This window comes from Eleutherodactylus coqui, chromosome 3 (assembly GCF_035609145.1).
Source record: "Eleutherodactylus coqui strain aEleCoq1 chromosome 3, aEleCoq1.hap1, whole genome shotgun sequence".
Lineage (NCBI taxonomy): Eukaryota > Metazoa > Chordata > Amphibia > Anura > Eleutherodactylidae > Eleutherodactylus > Eleutherodactylus coqui.
The window spans coordinates 289,526,719-289,539,614 of NC_089839.1; the positions used below are offsets into that span (position 1 = coordinate 289,526,719).

The 12,896-nt window shown below is 47.1% G+C and overlaps 1 pseudogene; it reads right to left on the reverse strand.

The window, feature by feature from the left end:
• The window catches only part of LOC136620318 (methylcrotonoyl-CoA carboxylase beta chain, mitochondrial-like), a 171,018-nt pseudogene that overhangs the window by 10,254 nt on the left and 147,868 nt on the right, over nucleotides 1-12,896 (reverse strand).

Below are 12,896 nucleotides of genomic sequence, written 5' to 3' on the forward strand. Positions count from 1 at the left end.
AATAACTTGTGCGCTTCCAACTCCAATGGAGACTGACTGTAAATGGCTGGCGTGCTCTAGTATTTATGGTTCCAAGCTGTACGTGTCATTGCATACAGTCTGTCTATCTATCTATCTATCTATCAGGGTTATTGCATACAGTCTATCTATCTATCTATCTATCTATCTATGACATCAGGAAATGAGAGAATTAGATTCCGTACGTAAAATTTGAACGCTAATTCTTTGGCGCTTTGAATTGAATAATCAAGTTGGGACCCATTAGCTTTTCCCATTTATGACATAATCAATGCTCATGCCAAATTTCAAGTTTCTATGACATTGGGAAGTGAGAGAATTAAATTCCGTACATAAAATTTGGACGCTAATTCTTTTGCGCTTAGAATTGAATAATCGAGTTGGGATGAGACATAAGGCCTTGCCCATAAGCATTCCCCAACCTCCAAGAACTGAACCTACCTACCTGAATGAGATTTTGTAGGCCGCTGCTTCCCCCTTGCAGGCTGAATAAAATAGCCGTTGGATGGAACATACAATTTATCCGGCTGCTGTGGCTTCTTAGGAAGATATCCTAGTACTTGTTTACCCACTTCCAACTCCAATGGTAATTGGCTGGCGTGCTCTAGTGGTTCCAAGCTGTACGTGTCATAATAGAGCCTTAATGGCATCACAATGCAGCTTTATAGAACATGTTGGGGCATGTTCAAGGGCGTCCGATGTTGATGACATCAGTGATGACATCACAATAGCAGGTGGCTTACTTATTCGATCTACGTGGGGGGGGGTCGTAAGTTTCGACGACGCGCGCGCACGCGCGCCATTTATCGTAGGATAGTTGTACTATGCCTATAATCTTCCCAGGAGTGTACTCAACAACTTCCCAAAGTTTCATGGCGATCGGATGAATGGTGTAGTAGCGCATAAAGGACAAACAGACAGACACGCAGACAGACAGACACGCACGCACGCAGACAGACATACATTCAATTTTATATATATAGATGTTTCTTTATATTATATAGTTTCTTTTCTATCAATTTAGGGAGGGAAGGTACGGGTGCTGTCGTGGAGACCTGATTATCAGGTAGGTATAATCCATTTTTTCCCCCAGTCGTCTCCACGACAGCACCAATTGAGACGTACCAACTAAAGTTTCCCTAGGGTGGGATTGCTGCCGAGAGGACTTTGCGGCCGAAGGCCCTGTCCTCGTCCTGCTGCACTTTTACCCTATAGTGTTTAACAAACATGTGGGGTTTCTTCCAGGCTGCGGCTTTGCATATCTGCTCGACCGAAGCGGAGCTATGTTCGGCCCATGAGGATGCTACTGCCCTTGTAGAATGGGCTTTAAGAGCTAAGGGGATTTCCTTCCCGAGGGCCTTATAGGACTCTGATGGCCAGGTGGATCCACCTGGCTATGGAGCTTTTTGCGGTTTTGCTCCCTTTATTTGGGCCACTGAACTGGATGAACAGGTTGTCGTGCCGCTTCCAGTGGCTTATCGCCTCTATGTAGCCTAGGACTGCTCTCCTAACGTCCAGGCAGTTGAGTGTTTTTTTCTTCCTCGTTTTTAGGTTTACTAAAATTTGAGGGGATTATTATGTCCTGGGACCTATGAAAATGTGATCCTACTTTTGGCATAAACACCGGGTCCGTTTTAAGTACTAATTCGGTGGCCGAGATTTTCAGGAACGGGTGGCGAATGGACAAAGCCTACAGCTCGCTAGCCCGTCTTGCGGAGGTGATGGCTACTAAGAAAATGGTCTTAATAGTAAGCATTTTTATGGGTAGTGCTTCGATCGGCTCGAATGGTACCGTTGTCATGGCCCCTAGGGCCCAGTTAAGGTTCCAGTCTGGAAAAAGATTTATGGGCCCAGGCCGTAATCTAGTTGCTGCTGCTAGGAACCTGTTGACCCATCTGTTGTCTGAGAACTTTGTGTCACATCTGGCGCTAAGGGCTGTGACCTGGAACTTCAGGGTGCTTGGAGAGAGGCCCGTCTCTAGGCCCCTCTGCAAGAACTCCAAGATTAGAGGGATGTCCGGGATAGAATCCCCGCGATCCCTTCCCTGTCTCCATGAGGAGACCCTTCTCCAACTTTCTGGTAGATAAGGTGGGTAGTCTTTTTTCTGCTGGACATTAATGTTTCTACTCCTCTCTCTGAGAATCCCTTCTCTTTTGGTGAGGATACCTCAAGAGCCATGCTGTTAAGTGGAGCCTGTCTAGGCTCAGATGGCTCAGTGGGCCCTGCGATAGAAGACCTGTCCAGGTAGGGAAGATGACTGGGTCCTGGACGCTCAGTTGCTACAAGACCGAACCAGCTTCTTTTGGCCCAGAAGGGGGTCACCAGGATTAGTGTGCATACCTGGGTTCTGAAATATTGTAAGACTCTGGGGATTAACGGTATAGGGGGGAAGGCGTACACCAGCCCTTCTCCCCAGTCTTGGCCTAGGGCGTCTACTGCTGTCGGACGATCTCCTGGCCGGAGGGAGAAGAAATTGCTTACTTTGGCATTTTTCCCTGGTTGCGAACAGGTCCAATTGTGGGGTCCCCCACTGATTGATCAGGATTCTGAATGCTTTCAGGGAGAGAGACCGTTCTCCTGGGTCTATTTGCCTCCTGCTGAGAAAGGCCGCTTTTGGTTTAGCGTCCCCTTCAAGTGGGTTGCTGTGATCGCCCTGTGATTTGAGGACTGTTCTTTTGTTCTTTGAGGTCATGGGCCCTGAAAGAACTGGTTCCCCACGTGCGCTCCCCATCCCCAGGCGCTTGCATCCGTTGTGATGCGAGTGGCTGGGTTTTGTAGCCAATGAACCCCTCTCCGCGGGTTCTCTGGGGATGCCCACCAACGCAGGCATGTTTTCGCCGCGCTTGGAATGTACATTCTTGTCCCTAGAGAGGACCGCTTTTTGTCCCACGTGGATAGGACTGAGGCTTGCAGGGCTCTGGTGTGAGCCTGGGCCCATGCCACTCCTGGAATGTCTGGAATCAAGCTTCCCAGGAGAGACCTGGCTTCCCGAATTGTGCATAATGGTCTCCGTAAAAAGGTTTTGACTAGCAGTCGGATTTTTTGCATTCTCTCCTCGGTTAGGCAGGAGCATTGCGATTCTGAGTCGAGCGTTATACCCAGAAACGTTTTCTGTTTGTCGGGATCTAGGCTGGGTTTTTCTCAGTTTATGATCCGTCCCAAGGATTGGGGAAGTTCTAACACTATCCTCAGGCTCTGGACTCTGCTATTATTTGGACCGACTTCTTCCTCAGGTAGGCGGCTACCTCCGCCATAATTTTGGTGAAGATTCTGGGTGCTGAGGAGATCCCGAAGGGCAGGCGTCTGCATTGATGGTGCTCTATTCCTTTGCCCATATCCACTGCGAGCCTTAGGTATTTCCGGGACCCCTCGTGGATCGGTACGTGGAAATAAGCATCCTTTAAATCGATGGATGCCCTGTAGGCTCCTTTGGGAATCAACCTTATCGTTGAGGAGATGGACCCCATCTTGAATTTTCTGTATCTGATGCAGGTGTTCAGAGGTTTCAGGTTCACTATCATCCGCTGTTTCCCACAGGGTTTCCCTGCTAGGAAGAGCCTGGAATAATGGCCCTGGGTCTCCTCGTTTTGCGGTACGGGGGATATTGCATTTAGTTGTTGCAGGTCCCCAACGGTTTGCCTTAGTAGGTGTAACTGTTTGGAGCCTCCCGTGATAATGAATTTTCTTCTGGGGAGGGACACCAGTTCTATCCGGTATTCCTGCTGTAAGATCTTTGGGATCCATGGGCCTTCGGAAATCGTGGCCCCTTGATCCACAAAGCCCTCCAGCCTTGCCCCTACGGGGATGGCGTCAGGGTCTCTGATTTGGCTCCCCCTGGTGGGGGTAAAAGAGGATATTCCTTCCTCTGCCCCCCTTGGGGTAACTCCAGCGGCCTGTCTTGCCCCTGCCTCGGTAGGTCTCTGGCTGTTGCCTTGGGGCCCGGAAGAAGGTCTTCCCTCTCTGTGGCTTTTCTTCCGGGGTTTTTGGGGTGCATAGCTTATTTTTGACCACGATTTCAGCCATAACACTCTTCTGGCTGAGTTAGACCGGGCTGTAGCTGTCGCCGAGAGTTTGACAGTTTCGGCCGCGGCGTCCGCTAGGAAATTTGTTGCCATACGCAGGATCGGAAGGGAATTTAGGATCTGTTCCCTCGGCGTCTTATTGGTTAGGTGTAGCTGTAGCTGTTCTAGCCGTACCCCCAGAGTTCGCGCCACACAAGTGGCTGCGATCCCTGGCCTAAGTCTGTTTGCCGCTGCCTCCCATGATTTCTTTAGGAGGCCCTCAGCTTTGCGATCCATGGGATCTTTTAACTGTGCGGCGTCCTCCACTCTTTTTGGATTATTTTGGTGATATTCTTGTGGGCAGGGAAGGTATGCTTGCGCCTCTCCCCTAGTCCCCCAAATATCTCATCTTGTAGGGTACGTGGTTCTCTGGGCTCTTCCATTTTTAGTGTAGCCCTGACTGACTTAATCAATTCCATTAAGTCGTCCTGATGGAATAAGTATTTTTTGTAGTCCTCCTAATCTGAGGACTCCTCGGCCGCCTGTTCCTCTTGCTCCGACCGATGGAACTCTCTGAGTCGGAAGGCTCGTCAGGAACATACGCCTTTTTCTGGCGTTTCGCTGGCGGCGCCAGCTGTGACGTTAGGGCTGATCTACCTCTTCTTTCACCAGCTTCCTAACGTCCTCCTGATTCCTCTTTAACTAGCCTAGCTACGCATGCCTTGCATAGAGGCCTCTGGTACGTAGCTGGCAGTTTTATCCCGCAATCCGCGCATTTTCTGAGTTTTGTTCTGGGGGGTGATGTCTTTTTATATCCCCCTGACAAATAAAGCATTTTCTTGTGGGTAAATATGCAATTTTCCATACACAATACACTGGATATTTGCATTGTATTTTTTGCGGGTAAATATGCAATTTTCCATACACAATACACTGGATAATTGCATTGTATTTTTTGCCGCACTGGCTACTTACGGCCGCTGAGGCTGAGGTTTCAGCTGTCTCTGGGGCTGGAGCACTCATTACTATACCAGTGCTGCAGACACCCTGCGACCTGTAGTGCTGGTTTGTTCTGGCTTCTCTCAGGTTCCTATTTTTTTTTTTTTTTAATTTTTGCGCTCCTGCGCTAAGCCCCGCCCCCTCCGCTCCTGATGCAGATGCGATGACGTCATCGCGCTGGACACGTGACGCGGCGCCCCGCCCCCCGCCGGAGGGCTTCCTGGAGCGCCGCGCTGTAACTTCTGCAGGGAGGACGAGGGGGACTGAGGCTCCCGCTTTGTACCCCCCATGGGCCGCCGCGGGAGGAACCTGGCCCGGGGGTTACCACCCCATGTGGCGTCCCGGGAGTCGTCTGGCTGGGAAGGGAGGACAGGGTGAGCCACTGCCTTCCGATCCGCCTGTAAGTAATCCTGGCTGGCTTCTCCACCAGCTCCTCTCAGAGATCCTGCCTCCTGGCAGGACAGGAAGACACTGAGGAAAGTGGGGAAGGGGGGGAGCTTTTAACCTCTCAGTTTGTTCCTGTCCTATCAGGAGGAGGCAATCTCAATTGGTGCTGTCGTGGAGACGACTGGGGGAAATAAGCCTATCATGAGTTCTTATAACTTTAAGGACATGTATCTCTATTGCTACGTCATTGGGAGTATATATGTGCCATGATGCTCTTAATAAATCAGAAGTGTACTGGTTTTGATACAAGCATTGCGTCAGTCTCAGTTACAATGACCAATTTGGAACAGGCAGTGAAGTTAGAGGGATCAGAGTGTTCCCATAACAACCCCTTTAACCCCTTGAGTGGCGGGTTTCCTACCACCCTGTCGTGCCCACCAGGGCAGGTTTTTTAAAATGGTCTAATCATTGAATTTCAACTAATTTTGCAGTTGCGTCTCAAGAGCCATAACTTTTTCATTTTTCCATTCACACAGCCATATGAGGGCTTGTTTTTTGCGGGACAAGTTGTGATTTTTTAAACAGAGGGGAGGAAAAAAAGAAATGGGGAAAAAAGAAAAAAAGGGGCCATGTCATTAAGGGGTTAAATAATGCATTAACTTCCTTCTCTGGGTCATTACGACGCATGGATACCACATGTGTGATTGTATTTTTGATTTATTTACAAAGTAAAGGGAGACAAGTGTTTTTATCATTTTTTTTATAATTTTTTAACTTTTTTATTTTTTTTTGTCCCTTTAGGGGACTTCCACAGGGACCCATCAGGACCCCTGATCACATTCCGGGGGTCCGATGGTGACAGCCCTTTACATGCTGCAGTCACAGACTGCAGCATGTAAAGGGTTAACAGCAGAGATCGGAGGTTTTTTCTGATCTCTGCTGTAAGAGCTAGTACCTAGCTGTCCTCTGACAGCCAAACACCAAGCTCTCCCTGCCACAGAAACCATCGGCTTGCTTCTGACCTGTAAACAAAGCAGGAGATTGCCGACATATCGGCAATATCTTCTGCTGGTTTTTCAAAGCCCTTGCTTTGTTCTCTGTGGGTCTGTGCAGGCAGAGCACACTGTCACAGCTTGTGGCATTGTGCTCTGCAGCTCCCATAGTGATACATAGCCCGGAAGATTTCCGGGCTATGTTGCTATGAGCAGTGGAGCTCGTCCCGGAAATTTTCCGGGCGTGCCACTCAAGGGGTTAAAACTTACTTACATAAAACTATAATATGCTTTTAAGACTACAGATCCGTATGACCTCCGCTGATGATCTGCTATGGATTAGGAGGCAGTGCCAGACTAGTGGAAAAGATGGATTGGCGTATTATACTCTATATCAGCCTCGCTCACCTGGATGTTCTTCTATAACTACAGGGAAATGATGAGGCGGGATGTGATACCTGAAGAGGAAGAAAGGCGCCTCCGCTATCCACCAAGTACACCGTGGGCAGGTGGTTCTGTATGGCAATCTCCTGAGCTCGCAGCTGCTTCTTTACCGATATGGGATAAGCGGTTCCCCCTTTTACGGTGGTGTCATTTGCTATAAACATGCACCAAATCCCACAAATCTTCCCAATACCTTAAAGACACAGAGAACATAATAAAGACACAACTTACCTAACGTGCAAATTTGGATAATTCTCTGCAACAGAGATCTAATTTTTATTACAAACTAGCGTACCCGTCGCGCGTTGCTGCGAAGACAGACATACATACATACTTCGTTTTTATATATCTAGATGACGGCAGCAGCGACCACTGAGGTTTTTTAGGCCGCTGCTTCCCCCTTGCAGGCTGAATAAAATAGCCGTTGGGTGGAACATCCAATTTATCCGGCTGCTGTGGCTTCTTGGGAAGATAGCCTAGTACATGTTTGCCCACTTCCAACTCCAATGGAGACTGACTGTAAATGGCTGGCGTGCTCTAGTATTTATGGTTTCAAGGTCTATCTATCTATCTATCTATCAGGGTTATTGCATACAGTCTATCTATCTATCTATCTATCAGGGTTATTGCATACAGTCTATCTATTTATCTATGACATCAGGAAATGAGAGAATTAGATTTTGTAGGCCGCTGCTTCCCCCTTGCGGGCTGAATAACTTGTGCGCTTCCAACTCCAATGGAGACTGACTGTAAATGGCTGGCGTGCTCTAGTATTTATGGTTCCAAGCTGTACGTGTCATTGCATACAGTCTGTCTATCTATCTATCTATCTATCTATCTATCTATCTATCTATCAGGGTTATTGCATACAGTCTATCTATCTATCTATCTATCTATGACATCAGGAAATGAGAGAATTAGATTCCGTACGTAAAATTTGAACGCTAATTCTTTGGCGCTTTGAATTGAATAATCAAGTTGGGACCCATTAGCTTTTCCCATTTATGACATAATCAATGCTCATGCCAAATTTCAAGTTTCTATGACATTGGGAAGTGAGAGAATTAAATTCCGTACATAAAATTTGGACGCTAATTCTTTTGCGCTTAGAATTGAATAATCGAGTTGGGATGAGACATAAGGCCTTGCCCATAAGCATTCCCCAACCTCCAAGAACTGAACCTACCTACCTGAATGAGATTTTGTAGGCCGCTGCTTCCCCCTTGCGGGCTGAATAAAATAGCCGTTGGGTGGAACATACAATTTATCCGGCTGCTGTGGCTTCTTAGGAAGATATCCTAGTACTTGTTTACCCACTTCCAACTCCAATGGTAATTGGCTGGCGTGCTCTAGTGGTTCCAAGCTGTACGTGTCATAATAGAGCCTTAATGACATCACAATGCAGCTTTATAGAACATGTTGGGGCATGTTCAAGGGCGTCCGATGTTGATGACATCAGTGATGACATCACAATAGCAGGTGGCTTACTTATTCGATCTACGTGGGGGGTCGTAACTTTCGACGACGCTCGCGCGCGCGCCATTTATCGTAGGATAGTTGTACTATGCCTATAATCTTCCCAGGAGTGTACTCAACAACTTCCCAAAGTTTCATGGCGATCGGATGAATGGTGTAGTAGCGCATAAAGGACAAACAGACACGCAGACAGACATACATTCAATTTTATATATATAGATAACATGTCCCAGTCCCATATGTGGATCATGGGGGGGGGGGGGGGGGGGTGCACTACCTGGACCACTGCAGTCAGTTGGTATCATAGGGTAACAGCGAGAGTGACATCATTCAGTATTGAAGGGGTAATAAAACATTACATGGTGCCCATCAGAATCACTGAACCGCATACATGAAAGGCAGACCTGAGGGCATTTTATAAACCTTGCTTATTTGTCATGGAAATCCATCAACTGCCGGTGATCACAAGGGGCGCTGATGAGATTATATATGGAGCCCCAACCATCCGGTTAACCAGTTAGATACTGGTACTGCTACTGACAGCAGCATCTGAGGGGGTAAAAGGCACAGATCAAAGTTATCTTGGACTATACAACTGCAACAATGTGTCAGCTGATATATAAAGCTCACACCCGCTGGCAAGAACATCAGTGTTGTAAATGTACAGCACATTGCGATAGCAGGCCCAATCTGTTATAGTAGAAACAGATTCTATTAGATGCCTTGTTTAAGGGGGCTTTCCAGGAAAATACTTTTGATAACCTATCTTGAAATTAGGTCATCACTAGTTGATCGGTTAGGGGCGGTTAGGGGCTGTCGCTCAGGACACCAGCTGATTGGGCACCAGTTGTCAGCGCTGCAATACATAGGGGTCAGAGCAGAAGCTGCCATTGAGTTTAATGAGAGCTAAGCCTGCAGTTACAAGCTGCAGCCACTACACAGGGATTGGAGCAGCAGCTTCTGCTCCGACCCTTTGTATCACAATGCTATCAGCAGGCGCCCGAACAACTGGGGTCCTGAGCAGCGGACCCGAGTCAATCAATAGAGTGAGATTAAAAGGTGCTGTCACGCACATGCACCACCGCTCCATTAATTTTCATGAGACTGCCAGATATAGGCAAGCACTTGAGCTTGACTATTTCCAGCAGTCCTACTGAAATGAATAGAGTGGAAGTGCACACATGCAACCACTGTTGTAGTCATTCATGACTGGTAAGGGTACCAACAGTTGGACCCCCACCAATCAGCTAGTTTGGGGGTAACAGCTGATTAATTTTGTGGGACAACCCAATTCACAAAGAGATATCCAAAGGCCCAGGCTATATGCTAATCAATGCCTTCCAGCTGAGTGACAGAAGGAAGATGTGCAATTAAGTTTGAAAGCATCATAAATGTCTGAAAGATAAACATGTGATCCCTCTTGGCCAATCAGCACAGGAGAATGAACATACATGGCAGCCTGGGGGATGTTCACTGGGCGCAGCACTTCTTACATACACCACATTATACAGTTTCACCAAATTAAGGGAAAAAAATCCATCACATGACCATCAAATTAGAATACTCTAGAAATGCAAGAGTGATTGATGTGGATAGCTGGCGAGAACCCGTGCAGGAGCCGTAACAGCAGCCATATTGGTCCTTCTTTAACTTTCCTAGAAACAGACTTACACAGGAAACAAAGAAGACTTTTTATAAACTAAACAGAAGAGAACGATGGGAGAATTTCTGTGTACTGGGAGAAGTCATTGCACATTATTCATAGCCATAGACTCTCCTACCAGAAGTAACTGCACACCGGAGCAGAAATCACAAGCAGTATCTAAATCTATAGGTTAATTCTTGTTGTTGTTGCTTTTGTTCTAATGACATGAGATACTTTCCATAGCATACTGCTACTAACATCCGATACACTTCAGCTGGTATTTCCTTCCATTCATCCTGCAAATGTCTGGCGAGTTCTCTCTAATAACATGCATCAGCTCGCCTATAATGGTGCAAGTAACATCGTCATTGGACAGCCGAGCAATGGAAGAACGTCCTATGGGGTAACAAATCACGCTACTCCATCTTCACATCAGATGGACATACCTGGGTGTGGAGGAGCCTGATGAAGGCTTTTTGCCCGAGTGTGTTGTGCCAACAGCTACAGCGATCCTCGGGGCTTGGACAAACAAAGATGGGTGAACCACTTCTCTGTCTACCTGATAGACTAATGATGTATACTAATGCACAGTGTGTAAGACACTACAACTGCTTTGATTGACCAGTGCTGTCCATGTGAGCAGTGCAGGTCAGCCGGAGCGGTATGTAGGGTGTTAGACTACCAATGCGTACTAATGGACAGTGTGCATCAGGTAGTCAGAGAGGCAGTGCGGCCATCTTTGTTTCTTCAGTCTTGGAGGGTTGCTTTAAGTCTGCTAGAGGTTCCATTATAGTCTGGGGATGTTTTGCATTGCATGGTCTCGGTCCATTGGTTGTAGTGACAAGAACCACAAACATGGAGGTGACCCTGACATTGTAGACAATGTGCTGCTGACAATGTGGTAATACTCTGGGAATGGTCGGCCATACTTCCAACAAGACAACGCGCCTTGTCACAATTTCAACTCTGTTTTACGTTGATTTGAGGATATGGATGTTCCACGATTCGACTGGCCCGCAGAGTCTGACCCGAACCTACTAAACATCTGAAACATCGGGTCAGGAAATATGGACAGCATCTTCTTTGAGAGAACTCGTCAGATGTTTGCAGGATGAATGGAGGGAAATACCAGCTAACGTTAGTAGAAAATATGCCACGGAGAGTATCCAATGTCATTAGGGCCAAAGGAGCCCCACTAAGTATTAACATATGAAAATAAATACTACTTGTGATTCTTGCTCAGGTATCTACTTACTTTTGGTAAGAGAGTGTACTTGTTTCATCTATTAGGTTCTCACCAGAAAGGCACCCGGCTGCTGGGACGTCACCATACGGCAGACCAAGTCCTGCAAATGGAGACAGTTCTAAGAAGGTCTCATAATCCAGAAGCCTCTTCAGTCTTTCCCGCACCAGCAGCTTTCTGTTCCTCTGTGTGTCGTAGAATCGCATTCTCACCTCCTCCCATTTTAACCTTTTCCAGTAATTCTGTGTATCTGGAGAAACAATCACAGTTAGAGACAGGCGGGTCTTAATCGTTGTATCATGGGAAGTTCTACAACTTTCTATTAGCATTTATGTTTAGATTCTTCACCATTTTGGAGATCTCAGCTTATCTGAGATATCTGATCGTGGGCAAGCTCAAGGACAACTAAAATGTCTGCTATGAAAATGTTTGGAGGGGTTAGCACCCCAAATCCTGGAGGTGGGTAATGGACAGCAACCCAATAAGGCGTTCACAGATCTGGGAAAGCTGGGTGATTGCAGGTCTTTACCTGACATGACGGTAAATTCTATTTTTTTCCCTCCATGGTTTTGCTATAGCATCGCTGAGACGTGCACATTATTATCCACGGTGACCCTTAAGGGACCTAATTATCGTTCCAATAATCACTTGAAACTGCGATTTTCGACAACAGTCATCAAATACACGCAGCCACCGACACAGCGGGAGATCGCTCAGTAGGCACTTTGGTTTAGCTCACTGGAACTAAGCGACTCACAAGCGACTTCTCGCTCAGTATAAACAGGCAGTTGTTCAACTATGAAAGACTGCCTGTTCACTGTGAATAGAGGTGGGCGGCCGGAAGAGGTCTTTGGCGCACTCCGGCTCCTTTCATTGAACAACTATCACGCCTGTGTGAACGTATAGCAGCGACAGTCGTCCCACATAAGGGTAACGTAGTATGCAAGGCTGAAACAGACATTTAAATGTCCATCCAGTTCGGTCTGTTTAGCCCCCCTTGTTGATCCAGAGGAAGGCACGAAAACGCCAATGAGGCACACGCCAATTTACCACATTCAGGGGTACCTTTACTCGCTGGGTTCAGCGGATTTGGAAGGTTTATTCTAGGGACAGATACTTCAGTTCTGTCGCATTAAAGGGACTCTTACTACTCTGAAGGTCTCATGCGCTAAGGAGCGTTTTCACCGCATATCACCAGGTATCGAACGTGCGTTGCACGGACGCGTGATGAATAGGGTCAATGAAAGACAATGGACTGTGGAGACTGCGTATCAATACACGAGAGGAGTAAATGGCGCATGCTCTATTTCTATTTATTGCCTTCGTATGCAGCGCGAGCCCCATACATTTGTATGGCCACCGTATTCTTTTGCAACGTTATTATGCGCAATATATCGCATACGGGCGGCGGTACATACACATCCGCACTATGAGACAGAGGGGGGAGATAAAAATGAAAAAAAATGTCACACTGCGCATGACCGCGTGCGTGAAATACGCTTGTCATGCGCAGTGCACTCGCTGCCATGCTCTCCACCAGCTCATGAGTCCAGTAAAAGACCACGTGACTCATGCGGCGTTTTACGCATACAGTTGGGTGAATCAGCCCTTACAATAGCTACAACGCGAATGAGATTGTCAAAATCTCGTTCTCATGTGGAGAAAATCTGTACAAAATCCGTGCGGGAATG